Genomic DNA, 14,690 nt, shown 5'->3' on the forward strand with positions numbered 1-14,690 from the left:
GCGATCACGTCCGCATCGTCCATGCGGGAGCTCTTTCTTTATTTTGATTTTTAACTGCATCACCACCCGTGCTGATCAGAGCTCCACGCTGGGCAAACAGGAAATATTCAAAAGTTCGCGGGGCTTTTCCTGTCTACCTGGCCACTGCATCCGAGTTCAGATTGCTGTCCAGAGCGGTCAGTGGTGCACTGTGGGATACCGCCCGGAGGCCAATACCGTCGATCTGCGGCCACACTAACCCCAATCCGATATGGTAATACCGATATTAGCCCTACTCCTCTCGTTAGGGAGGAGTACAGAAACCGGTTTAAAGAGCCCTTTATATCGATATAAAGGGCCTCTTAGTGTGGACGGTTGTGGCGTTAAATCGGTTTTACGCTCCTAAAACCGGTTTAAACGCGTAGTGTAGACCAGGCTTACCTCACCTACCCTGTCTCTCTAATACCCTGGGACTGTCACAGCTACTGACACAGCTATGACTACACTGCATATCTAAATTTCTGGCATTGAAGAGTTTGGCATTGCTAACACTGTTTTGACTGCTGTGTATCTCTCCAGAGCTGGCTACGTTTCAATGGTGGGTTAAAGTGATCCCTATATATAACTGAAAAGAATGTTTCTGGTGAAAGGTGCTATATGAATTAATAAGTGATACTGTTGAAAAACTATTTTACAGCGAAGATGTTCTGACTGTCAGAAATATACATAGGTACGTTCTCTAAACCTGGTCACTAATGGTATACTCTAGTGACCAACATCCATCAGATAAAGTAGTTAAATCTATGGGTTTATCATCACACTGAATAGAAATATATTCATAATAGAACATTATCACACAAGTATTGTATCTTACTTTGAAAATAAATCCCTCATCACACAAGTACCATTAGGGAAACTATTTTCATGTGATATTTTATTTCACTGACATTGCAAGCAATAGCATGTGACATGGTGTGAAATTATATAAGATTGGCACACCTCTGCCTCAATGCATTCTGGGTATCATACAGAAATCAGTGATTTCAGAAAACTCTTTAATATGACTTGAGCTATTGCTTTTATAAAAAATGGTTTTCTTAAGCAAAACACACTTTTATTTCTTAAATTGAAATTCAGAACAAATTTTAAAAGCTAATTCTACAACTTAAAATGTTTAAAATGTTTTTCAAAGTTTAATCACTACAGATTTCAGAACCCATTAGCACCCAAAGTCTGTAAGTGATATTGGAAATGTTATATTTGCTTGTAGCCACCGAAATTGGCAAGAGTTCTAACAACTTCAGCTGCCAATCCCAATAGTTCCTGGGACTTTGAAGCCTGTTTTTTGTCAGAACAGGAAGCACCCTCAGAAATGGTGTTAGAACTTTTATAAATTTCAGTGGCTGCAGTCTGTGAACTGCTATACCATTTTCTCAAGATCACTTATTGTACAGCTAAGACTAGATTCTGCACTGTTATATTTACACCAGTGCAACAGAGAGCAGAATTAAATCCTTAGGTTCTTTGGCCTGGTCTACACTGGGTGGGGATCGATCCAAGTTACACAACTTCAGCTAGGTGAATAATGTAGCAGAAGTTGATGTACTTAGATCGACTTACCGCAGTGGCTTCACTATGGGGAGTCGACTGCTGCTGCTTCCCCGTCGACTCTGCCTGCGCCTCTTGCCGAGCTGGAGTACAGGAGTCGACAGGAGAGCACTCGGGGATCGATTATCGTGTCTAGACGAGACACGATAAATCGATCTGCGCCAGATCGATTGCTGCCCACCGATCCGGCCAGTAGAGAAGACATACCCTTGGAGTTTGAAATTCTTTAACTTGGTGGCAGGGATGGACATAGAGAGTTCTAAAGACAAAAGTATTTGAATAGTTATGTGTGTAGGATATGTATTATATATGCCTACATTTTGTGGTATTTTTTGGGGGGGGGAGGGAGTGTCCATCTTGAGAAAACTTACAGGGGCCTGATTTTCAGAAGGTGGATGCCCAGCTCTTAAAATCAGGCCTCTGTTGCTGGAAACTGAGAACCCGAAAATTGTCAGCATCCAAAGTCATTAGTCCCTTTTGAAAATATAGGCCATAATTCATATCATTTGTATGTTGTATAAAACAAAATATGGACTTCTTTCTCGCCCCCAGTCTCAAGGGGCAACAGTCAAACTTTGTCCCTGCATTTTCAGTGTTACTCTCTTGTACACAGCCACTATGCCACAGATAAGAAATAGAATCATTTTTTGGTTGCAGTCCACTTCAAAACTGTGAGTTCAACAAGCTATGAGATATTGAGTATAGGTGACTATGTAATTATGATGCATAAGTAATAATCACAGTGTTAAGTTAGGAAACTGAGCTAGAAATAAACTTTTTGATTGCAGATCCAGCTAGCAACAGACTAATCCATCCAAACCTGATTTCTGACAAGGCGTTCTTCCATTAGCAAGGTACACTCATGAACATACGCAGTTTGGATGATGTTGGGTCCTGCTTGTATTGGCAAATTTTGAAGATTGGACATGTGATTAGTTTCCACTTCAGAGTGTTGCTGGGAAACCCTATTGCATGTCTGACTTGGACTACTGAAATTAGAATTTTCTTTGCCTACCACAGAGGCTTGGCTTTGTGAACTGGACCTTACATTCATTTTTGTGAGAGGTTAGAGCAGTGGTCCCCAACCTTTTTCGTCTGGCGGGCACCGGACGACAAGCCACCGAGGACTGTGGCCGGCGGACAACCATCTGCCGAAATGCCGCCGAGAAGCGGCAACATCAAGAGGCGTCGAAAATCAGCCGAAAATCAGCGGCATTTCGGCGGTGACACCTCTTGATGACGCTGCTTTTCGTGGCATTTCAGCAGCGATGCCTCTTGACGTTGCCGCTTTTCGGCAGCATTTCAGCGGATGCTTGTCCGCAGGCCAGTATGCAGGTGAAGATAGATGCCCCAGCAGGCGCCATGGCGTCCATGGGCACTGCGTTGAGGACCACTGGGTTAGAGTTTATTTTTTTGGAAAAGGAGAGAAAAGGAGTAGTATCCCAGGGGAAGATGTGAGGAGATGTTTCCACCCATTGTGATCTTAAGACTTTCTTGGGACAAACTGTTATAATGTGAAAAATCTCAAAATGATTTCTGTGGTCAGTAAAAAGTGTATAATTAGAAAGAGCAACTGTAGATCCATATGGCTGAATAAACTCTTAAAAACACTTGGCAGTGCTATCAAAGAAGAGTTAGGAAAGTGTTGCTGGCAAAGGGCATTTCCTAATTCCCCTCCCCCAATTTCCCTATTAGCCCTCCTCTGCCCAGGGCCCATATTGATACTTAGTGAAGATGATGGGATGCAACACTACTGCAGGCTTCCCTACAGTAGAGCATGGCCAGTGTCAACCATAGTTTTAGTTATATGCACTTACTCAACAGTCCTGTCACAGGGATAATTTCTGTCCCTCTAGGGGCCACCTGCTCCAGACCATGACCCTTGTACCTGACATATCAAGACCCACAAAAGGAGAGCAGTTCCTAAGCTTGGACAACACCGTGGTGCTGTATATTTAAATGCCCAAGGACACCTTAAGTAGCACTTACTTCCATATAAATAAGTGGCTTATTATGTTCTCTTACAAGAAATGTAGATAAGAAAATGTGTGAAATACTTAGTAGATCTTAGCTTGATGCTATTCACTGGCATTGCTCATTCTCTTTTGTAATAAAGAGGACCAAGTTCCATTAATCAATTCAAATACTCTCCAGGTGTTGGGACAAATTAACCTGTTGGTTCCTGCAGTCAGGGTTCTGAAGCACAGCTGACATTTGTTGGTTGGTCCATGACTGACAGCACCAAGAGTTTTTTATTATACATTTGCCCAAAGCTAGCATGTCTACAATTTTATTGATCATGTTTCTCTTGGGAAAATTAAAGCTATATAATTACTTTAAAGTTAAGGAATAGTTTTCAACTAGCAATAATCACGCCTCGGATTAACCTCATTGTATCCATTATCATAAATGGAATTTGCTCACCTGCCTTGTGTAGTGGTGAATATGCATTACTAAAACTGAATTGTTGTATAATCATTAAAATAGAAACGTTGGAACTATTCAGGAACTATTTAGATTATTGGAACTATTTAGATTATTCAGTAAACTGAGTAACTTGCATAGCAACATCAGACATTGAGGCAGATAAAATATCTAGTTAATTATTTAATGAAAACTGAGCCAGCTGACATTGCCACTTTTTGATTATGCAGCTAGAGCTCTTTCTCCCCCTCTCATTTTTTTTTCTTTTTTTTTAATCTGAAGTTGCTCATTTGTTTTTTTGACTGGTTGGAAGACACATAATTGAGATTAGGATGCAAAGTCTGGTTGGCTAAATTAGACAAATCATGGATTATATGATTGGTATAGCCTTCCATGTGAAGGTGAAAAGAGTATGCTGTCTTATTATCTGCAGTCTGATTTTTGTGAGAAAAGAAAATCAATATAATTTGAGAACTTCATTTCAATCCAGCAACAAAGCTGCAGGTAGAGAGAGGGAGAAAATCTTTATCCTCTGCTGCTCTATTTATTACCCAGAATATTAAAATGTCTGTATTATAATAATGTTTAATGTGGCCATTCTGTTTATATATGTAGTTACTGTGAATGGTATTGTACGTATTGTGTTGGAGTTTTATGTGTATAATTGAGATTCATTTTGATTATGTTAGTAGTGTTTAGTCTTATTTTGTGAGTCGTTATAAATTAGCTTTTTTCCTCTGAACATTATTATTGAGAATACAATGCTGAATCTTTATAGTATCACTTTATGCAGAATAGTTTCTATTTTACAAATACTGAGTCAGCCCCATATACTTCCAATGAGCATTTACTCTCATTCCATTTAACTATGTGAATTAACACAACCTCTAGAGGGATTATCGTTATTGAGTTTTGTTCCAACAAGATAGGCAAACAGAACAGCTATATGTAAATTACAATTTGAAGAAATTGGACCTAGTTCTGTTGATTTACTTCTGATGCTTTTAGGCCTAGCTCTATTTAACTAATTAAGAATTTTTCAAGGAAATATGAGAGCATATTATATATTATTCATTAATGAAAATTTAGGTATTCTACCTAAATGATAGGACTTTCATGAAGGCTTGCATAAAACATAATTTAGGGAGGGAACGTTTTCCTATTTGATTTCTCATGTCATTTCAACCCAGCTGGTCACAAGAAATGGGTCAGACTGCTAACTTCACCACCGCAACTTAGGGTTTTTGTTTTTTTTTGGGTGGAGGGGAGAGAAAGGTGGGGGAATGGAACAGCTTTTACCAGGACAAAGAGAAATGAAATCACTTTCAATGAAAGAAAGAGGCCTCATTATAGCCACCAACAGCAGTTATTGACAGCTACACTTCCTATTAACAAGGAGCATTTAAGAGTTTGGCTGTTGGATCTTTGGACTTGATCTAATTTGCTAGCATTAATTAGTTTCTTTTGAGCACAGACACTTGGTGTTCACAGCTATAGATTTGGAGGACTAATTAGGACAGAAAATTGAACAGAATGGGGTAAGGCATTAACCTTCAGCCATTACCAGCTGGGGCTCTGATAAAGACCACAGAGTCCAAATGCTCCCTATTCATGCAAAGAGTACCCTAATGAATATCAATTTCAGCCAGGTTGCCGTATTCCTACCAGGACTGTCTTCATTTTGATTCTTTTACCTTCTATCATATTTTAATTATCTATACCTAATTATCTGTATTGATAGTTTAATGCCCATAGATGACACATTTGATGTCAGATTATTTACATTCCATTTATTAAATCTTTCATTTGGGCTTTCTTAAGAAGTTGATCTTGGATTATACTTAAGAATCAGAATCTTACATAATTTTCTCCCTACACAACATACATACTATAAGTTTGGCACTGTAAATAGTTAAGCTATCATGTTAACAACTACCCTTTTACTAGAAGGTGTTATAGCCTGAGACATTGCTCTAATGTATTTGCATTAATGCCCTGGGCAGGAACTCTGACCCAGCTGGGTTAAACAGTAAATTTCTTATGAACGCATTTTCTTCTCAGCTTTTGCAATGATATACAAGCAATGTGTTGAGGTGTTAACTTGGAGATCCAGTTTCAGGAGGGAAGTTGTTCTTCCAGGTCGTAGACTGATTAAAAGTGCCTGGACTCTGGCAGAACTGATGCATTTTTATCCTGTAAAAAGAGAGGGAGAAAATACTGGTGGTAGTTTGGTTTTCATAACTTTCTCCAATGGTTGGATTGGTAGAAGGCATAAATATCAGAGATGGAGTTAACAATTACTAAATAGTGAAGGGAGAATGAGAACTGGGAAAATATTTCCGTTCACTTTACACATTATTCCTGGGCAGTCATCTTAACTCAACTACTCACACAGGCTCAGCAACTACTTCTATATTGATGATTCCCAGGTCTTGCTTCTCCACCCTGATCTTCCTGCTTCTGTCCAGTCTCTCAATTCTGACTGTCTTTCTGTCATCGCTTGGATAGCTCACCACTACTTTAAACCAACACAGTGAGAGCTGAGAGCCCTGCATTTCCCCCTAAATCACTTCCCTTATTTGTCCATTGTTATTGACAATGCTACCATTGCTACACAGCAACTAGACAAGTGCCAGCCTGCTCAGACTGCAGGGCTATTTCATTGTTGTGGAGACTTTCAGGCTTGGGTTGAAGCCTGGGCTTTGGGACCTTCCCATCTCGCAGAGGGGTCTGCGCCTCCATGTGAAATTTTATAGGGGTCTGCAAATGAAAAAAGGATGAAAACCACTGTCTTATACTAAGGAATGCTCTTGTGGCCAATTAAGTCAATTTTAGGACAGCTTTGCGCAGTGATGGAGTGATGCAAAGCTGCCTGAGTGTGCTGGAGGATCTGTTCCATAGAGTGTTTGTTTGTGGTGGTTTTTTATTTGTATTACCGTAGCACCTTGGAGCCATAGTCGTGGACCAGAATCCCATTGCTGTAGGCAACACTGCACACCTACACAACAAAGAGTTTACAATCTAAATATAAGACAAGACATCAGATATCTATAGATAGACAAGGGACTACAAAGAAGCAATGAAACACTGTTGGTCAGCATGATAGGAAGTGGTCTGGTTTCAGCACTCCAGTGGCCTAACCACTGTCAGGTTTATTTAGGCATCACAGCAAAGGAGGGTTTTAAGGAGAGATTTGAAGAAGCATAATGAGGTAGCTTATATATCTTATAGTTTCCTTTCCCAGAAATTTAGTACTTGATTCAGGTCTTGTTTATATCGCTGGTAGTCACTTGTCTGTCACTCTTACCACTTATTTGTGAGTACATGCTTGGTTTTCTTTCAGGGTAATTAATATTACACCTTGCATTGGTGGGAATAGAAATCTACAGATACTCTGACATATGAAGCATATGTCACATATAGCTACTCTGAAAATAACATTGGAATAACGTGTTACTGTGGAATAGCTGCACATGGTAACGCATATTGTTAATGAGTGCTTGCTACAGTACTATGGAAATGCAACATATGACTTCCACAGTAACTGCTATCTTAACTGCATCTGCTTAACCATGTAAAACTGTTCCTTGGCAACTTAAACAGTAATTCCCCCCTTTCACTCTACATTCAGGAATAATGCAGTTAGTAAATAAATCTAAAATTTCAAGAGGTCATGCTATATTCCCTATGTATCTGCATAAATATTTACATACTGTATACATTATTAATATTACCCTGGGGTTACTTTCACAGTGGAAATAGGTAATTTTTCTCCTGTTGAAGTCAATGTGTCTGCTGTGGAAATGATTTGTTTCAACAGTGGAAAATTGACTATGCTTTTGATCAAAAGAGCCATTGGTTAAGTGATTCTTATTGTGCATTCAAAACTACAAACCAATAGCAGAAGGGCTCTCAAATAGCTAACAAGTTGATCTCATAAAGCAGGTATAATGCACCCAAAGTCAGACTAGAAATAAAAAGGATGCTTCCATCTACAGCTTTTACCTGAAAATCCTGGGATTCTTGGGTACCCAGAAGCATCAACTTGATTGTGAAACCTCCCTTACAAAAGGTGGGCCAAACTCTCAATAACAATGGGAAGACACTTCAACATTACCACCCTTTTCAGATGTTTCTGCCTCCCCACCAGCATCAGCTACCATAGCAATGAAGCCATATTAGAGCCTAGATAGATAAATAGATCTCATTTTCATGTAGACTGAGCCGTGACTGTAACTTGCTTTCATTCTAGTCCCAGTCTCCACTAGACACACACAAAGCAAAGAGACTCCACCATTCAGGTCAGGTGAAAAAGAATTGAGCTGTGTGTCATCCGCTTACTGATAGTATTTTAGCTTGAACTGTCTCCAATCTTTCCCCTGCAGCCCACCTCATTTAACAGGATGGATGACCCAACAGAACACTGTGGAATGCCATATTATAGAGCCCTTGGGGCATTTAAGTAATTGCCCAGCATCACCTCTGGGATTGACTAGGTAAAATAAAAGATTGGGACTAGAATTGGTTGGGAATTTTCTTCAGGAATGATTTTCCTATGGAAAATCCAGTTATCTCAAACTTGAAATTTGATTTTTGTAGAAAATTTTCAAACCTCAACCAGGAAAATAAAAATGAAATATTTCAGTTCAGGCCTGTTCAACCCAAATTGGAATATTTCATGTCCTGAACTGACCTAAAATGCTTGGTTTTGAATCAGTTCAAAAAACCATAAAACTGCATTCCTTTGTGTTGTGCATCATTACACGTCCCTGGGCACATTATAGGAAATGTAATCTAGCCAGGGACCTTGGCCCATAGGAGAGAATAGGAGTCAGAATTACAACTCCCATCAGGCAATATAGTTGAGTTCAGCAAACTGAAGTGAAACATTTTTATTCCAGAAATGTCAGATTATTTTGGTTCTGTTGAAATGTTTCAGTGTTTCTAAATTGACAATTTTCAGAATTTCTGTTCCATCAAAAATTTTGACATTTCAACTTTTTGTTTAATTTAGGGATGTAAATAAATGCAAAATACTGGAATTTTCTGTGGGACAGAAATCCTGAATTTTGTGCCGTCTAATTGAGAACACTGAAGGGTGAGGCCATCTACCCCTTCCAGGGTCCCAAAGTGCTTGTCCTTCTTGACATAGTACTTAATGGAGCCCATGGCAATGAGATAGCTACAAAACTTAATGGTTTATTAAGAAAATGTGTTCTATATAATTGACTAAAAGCCCATTATACTCCCATTTATAAAACCCCCAAATACATTTATCATAATCATTGTTGTAGTTATTGTTGTTCATATGGTACAGTAGATGTATATGGCACTTTTAAGAAAAATAAAAAGACAGGTCTCTGGCCCAAAAAGTGTACAGTCTTTCTGACAGGTATGATGCCTAGTCAAGGTGGGGGAGTATAGAGAGGACAAAGTTTACAGGAGTACAAGTTCCATGGGAGCGTTATGATGCATAAGCATATGGTTAGTTCCTCATTTTTTCTATAAAGAATATTTAATTTTTTTAAATTAAGATCAGAAGACTCACCAAAAATTAAATAGAAGGAACTGAAGGAGTGCAAGGCTAGGTGGTGCACATGATCAGGATGGATACCACCAGCTTGGGGAGGGAGTGTGACAGGAGGTGTGGAGTCGTTTGGGTGAAAAGGAGCCAGGGACTGTCAAGTTGGCAAGATGGCGTGAATGAGTGGGGGAAGTTGGTCAGACAGAAGTCAGGCTGTGAGGGTGAGGTATTACAATATTGGAGTGAGAAGCATGGAAGATGATTTTAGATATTAGATAAATTTGAAGGAAATGATGCAAAAATCAGGTTAGCCATAAAAGAGGAGCGGTTGCAGAGGTTGAGATGACTAAGGCAAGAATCTGAGGTTTGGTAGTAGGAATAGGGAGGAAGAGAGAGATTTTTGGGGAGATGAAGGAAGAGCCCAGCAACATCTAACCTTGGTAGCAATAAGAGGGTATATAGAGAGAAGAGTCAGTGTTGGTGAGAAGTTGTCCAAGGTTGACTGACAGGAACATGCAGTTATCAATCATGATAGAGAAGGGACCAACCTTTTCATCTTACTTAAAATTATGAGTTAAAACATAAACGTTTCATAAAGTTTGGCATGTTTGTTTCCCACTCTGATTTTCAGTTTCAGGATATTTATGATATATTCTTTACCAAATGAAATGGCACACACCTGTCAATGCAGTCCTCTGTGTGGGTTAACTGTTGTTTCATATTTATGCCCAGCATCTGTCGAAGAATCTAGTTACTACTTCCATTTTCTCACTCAAATGAAGCCATTTTAACAGGAAGCAGTTCTGTTCGTCTCTGATTCAGGAAGATGCTTAAGCATGTGCCTAACTTTAACCATGCGAGCGGACCCATTGTGGTATTAAATCAATTAGATTAGTCACATCCTTAAGTTCAGATATATGCTTAAATACTTTGCTAAATTGGGATCTTAGTTTATTTGGGGAGGATTACTAGCCTTTACTCGTTGATATTGACAGTGTTCTTTAGCTTATACTCACGTTACTCGTGGACTTCTTTATGTTGATGCCTAATTTTTGTCAAAGCAGCAAAGAGTCCTGTGGCATCTTAAAGACTAGCAGACGTTTTAGAGCATGAGCTTTCGTGGGTGAATACCCACTTTGTCGGATGCATTTTTGTCATCACCTACTGCAAGAAGAAGAAAATAATTCTGTGCAAACAATACAACTTTAATTTTTTTGCGTATCGACTTCTAATACACATAATTCATAGTCTACATACTATGTTAGTGTATTAATCTTACAGTTAAAATTGGTGGATGAATATTGGTGACAAACAGTTAAAGACAACAGGTAGGACTTTCAGAAGTGCTCAGGATTGTCCTAATTGTGCACTCTGCTGTTGATTTCCGTGGGAGCAGAGTTATGCCAATCCAGCGTGCTTTGGAAGATCCTGCCCTGCGTTAGTATGATATGCTAATTGAACAGGGTCGATAACTTTGTATGTCTAATATCTGGATTGCAGTATTAAATAGACTTAAATGCTCTGTAGCATGTTTTAACAGGCAACAATTTCCTGTACTGAGAGTAATGTCCTTACAAGTTATAAAAATTCCACCACTAGCAGATAATAGTGGCAAATCCCTGTTCTACTTTACTGCTGCAACTGAAGGCCCTCTTCTTTTAAAAATATCTTTTTGTTATTTCATTATCAACAGAATGAGCAAATGTTTTATTTTCAATAAAACAGTCAGTATTTCGGGGGTGGGGGGGGGTGGAGTATGAAGCAGCTATGTTATGAAAATAAGTCAATAGAAATACTTTTAAACACTTCTGTGCACCTGGAGGGCTCCCAATAATGGTCTGAATAAAAAAAAACAAATTTAAAAGAAAAGTTTGGGACAGTCTGTAAAAACATAAGAAATTGTTCATTTATTTTTGCAGGATAGCTGCTCATTCCCCACTATGGTTTAGGAGAGGCATATGACCTTGTGACTTTAAAATAGAGAAGTTTTAGCAAGATATTTGAATTCGTAGCCTGCAACTTCAGGTATTAGGCTTCAGTCAGTTACTTTTTTCAGGCTTTGGGGTAGTAGTTTTATGTGTGAATCTGAACTCTAGTCAAAATAATTGAAAGGGCAAAAGTGAAAACTACCCCCCACCCTCGCCCCCTGTTAATCTTTGCCATCCCTTGTTCTGGTTTCCTCCTTCATTTCTTCCTTCTCTTTGCTTTTGTCTCACTAATATTTTTTTAAACAATCCTTGCTAACATATATAAACTTTCTTGATAGTCTCCTTTCCATTCATCTTGCTGTGGGGGGGATGATGACGATGACCAGGTATTTCATTTAGATCAGTGGTTCCCAAACTTTAACAGCCCGCTTTCATGAACTTGTGAAATCTCGTGAACCCCCTCCTAAAAATGAATATTTCCAGGGATTTAAGTTTAAAGTTCCTCAGTGTGATGGATGCGCTTGCTTTGCTTTGCCATGTTAGTCTGGATCTGTAAAAGCAGCTGCTTTTGGAGAAAGATAAAGTCTCAGGTCTGGTAACACAGACTGCTAACAACCAACAAACTAGAAAATGAGAAGATTCACTCAAGTCTCACTGAAGCAAAACAGCACTCCAGAGACAATGACAATTACTGAGGCACCTTAACACTGCTACACTGGCTACAACGTGCTTCCGCCTGGTTTTGATCACAAACAGCTTTACTTCCGCCACAAGAGTTCCCTGCGAGGGACAAATTAGCTTGGACCATCCCCCACGTGCAGCATGGCCCCTGCTAACTCTGCCCTCGATGCCAACTTCCCCTGTCCGACAAGGACAGGGGTCTGAGCAGCCACCTGTGCGTGTGGGGTCTCAGCAGTCGACCTGCCCACCACAGGGCTCAGGCTACTGGCCCCGCGCCAGGGTCTGGGCTGCTGGCTCTGCACTCTGTGGGGCTTCTGCTGGACGACCCCGTTGACTGCTCCGGTCCACTGAGCATGGGCTGCAGGACCCGCTGACTGCCAGGGCTCAGGCTGCCGGCCCCAACTGCCCAGCCCAGCTCTTCCTGGGGCTTGGGCTGCCAGCCCCTTAAGGAGCGCTGGGGTTCGGGCTGCCAGCTCCCCCGCTGATGGGGGCAGGGCTCAGGTTGCCAGCCCCAACTGCCCAACCCCGCTCTTCCTGGGGCTCGGGCTGCCAGCCCCGTGCGGAGCGCTGGGGTTCAGGCTGCCGGCTCCCCTGCTGACGGGGTTCGGGCTGCTGGTCCGAACTGCCCGGCCCCGCTCTTCCTGGTGCTCGGGCTGCCAGTCCCATGTGGAGCGCTGGGGTTTGGGCTGCCGGCTCCCCCGCTGACAGGGGCAGGGCTCGGGCTGCCGGCCTCAACTGCCCGGCTTTGATCTCCCTGGGGCTCGGGCTGTCTTCCCTGGAACTGGGTCCCACCTGCTGCCTCCAATGCCCAGGGTCCTCTGGCTGCCATTAGTGAAATTTTTCTGGCGAACCCCCTGTAATGCTTGGTGAACCACTGATTTAGATACAGTTTTACTCCTGGGGGAATTCTGCAGGACTGCATGCCTGCAGAAAACACCCTACCTCCTGCAGAATTCCTGTGCTTCCCTGCCGAAAATGGCAGGGAAGCAAAGGGAAGCCATGTGGGGCTGGAGGGTGACCATGGGTGCAATTTGGGAGGAGGGGATTGTCCCCCCCCAAACAGAGGTGAGGCAATGGGGGGGACACGGGGTTATGTGCCACTGCCCCCCCCCATTTCTGCAGCGCGCAGAGCTGCCCAGCTGAAGGAGGCTGTGTATCAGCTACCCTCACTTTGCAGCTAAACGCTGCCTCCTGGGTCCCAGTGCCAGTTGTGCTCTTCTTCTGTGTGCTGGAGCCTTCCTGTTTTCTGTGCAACTGAGTGCCCACGGAGGGGCTGGGTAATAGGGTTGCCCATTTTGATTGGACATAGTCCTGGAGATCTAATCACCTGACATAATCTTTAATTCCTGGAGACTTCAGGCCAGTCCTGGAGTGTTGGCAACCCTACTGGGTAAGGGGTGTGTGTGTGGGGGGTTGGAATGAGGGAGGGAGGGTGAGGGGGTGGGGGAAAGAGGCAATGGGGAAGGAAGCGGGGTGGAATAGGGCAGGAGGAGGGGAATGTAGGGCAGGGGATGAGATGGGGAAGAAAAAGGCGATAGGGGAATCACGGGCGAAGCGGGAACCTGGCATGCAGTGTTCCCTCGGCAGCAGCTGGGGCTCCCCCGTTAAGCAGGCCCATTGAACCCTCACCCTACCTCTACACCTGGACCATGCCAATGAGCCCCCCACACCCAGAACCCCCACACACTGAGTCCCAACCACCTGCACTTGGACCTCCCCCCCATCAAGCCCCACTCCCCCAGCACCTGGACCCCCCCCCTACTGAATCCTCCACACTCAGACCCTCCCCCGCTGAGCCACATGGCGCAGAGGGGCAGGGCCCCGGGGTGCCTTTGGGGCAGGCCCAGCCCTTGCACTGTGTTAGGGTCAGGTGCAGCCTCACTGCCGACTCCTTGTACTGGGGAAGATGGGGGGCTTCAGGGTGATCTCCCACCTCAATGCAGCCAGTGGCCTGTGCTCCCCACTGTCATGCTTGGAGCCACATTTATTTATTGACAAATAAAACTTTCAGAATTTTAAAATATTGTGTGCATAATTTTTATTTTTTTGGCATAGAATTCCGTCAAGGGTAACAATTTGTAGTATGTAATATTAAGGTCAAGAAATCGAACACTCAAGACAGGGAGTTCCAGAAGTTAGGGCCTTTGCCACAACATTAATTTAGCCGTGTTTTCCTTTCTGTAAATTTTATGGTATAGATTAAATAGCATAAGACAGCTATCTAGATAGCTAGAATGTCTGGCCCTTATGTGGGTGGGAGTGGAGAGTTAATGGGGCCTTCTGTTTCACCTCCACCCAGTGCAGCCTAAAGGGGAAAGCAGAATTTCACTTCCTCCGTTCAAGAGGTGCTGGGACTGCTGCATCCCATTTTTTCTCAGGATGCGTGGCAGCCCAAATGAGGCAGGCAGTTGGAGATGAATGACACCCTAAGTGGGGTAGAATGACCATGACCCAAACCCTCCTACCCCACTCCTTCCCAGTGTGGGCAGACCCACAGAGTGGGAACAGCACACTGTAGACCAGGCCATAGTGGGGTGTAATAGTAA

At 42.3% G+C, this 14,690-nt stretch overlaps 1 protein-coding gene and 1 long non-coding RNA gene across 2 annotated transcripts in view; both read left to right on the plus strand.

The window, feature by feature from the left end:
• CMC1 (C-X9-C motif containing 1) overlaps positions 1-14,690 on the plus strand; it is a 71,965-nt gene that overhangs the window by 23,606 nt on the left and 33,669 nt on the right. The window lies entirely within an intron of this gene.
• LOC120399148 lies at positions 677-4,531 on the plus strand. The gene is made up of 3 exons (XR_005594989.1): positions 677-709; positions 2,376-2,441; positions 3,444-4,531. It is a non-coding gene; the product is annotated as an uncharacterized LOC120399148 (long non-coding RNA).

Source organism: Mauremys reevesii, linkage group 2 (assembly GCF_016161935.1).
Source record: "Mauremys reevesii isolate NIE-2019 linkage group 2, ASM1616193v1, whole genome shotgun sequence".
NCBI lineage: Eukaryota > Metazoa > Chordata > Testudines > Geoemydidae > Mauremys > Mauremys reevesii.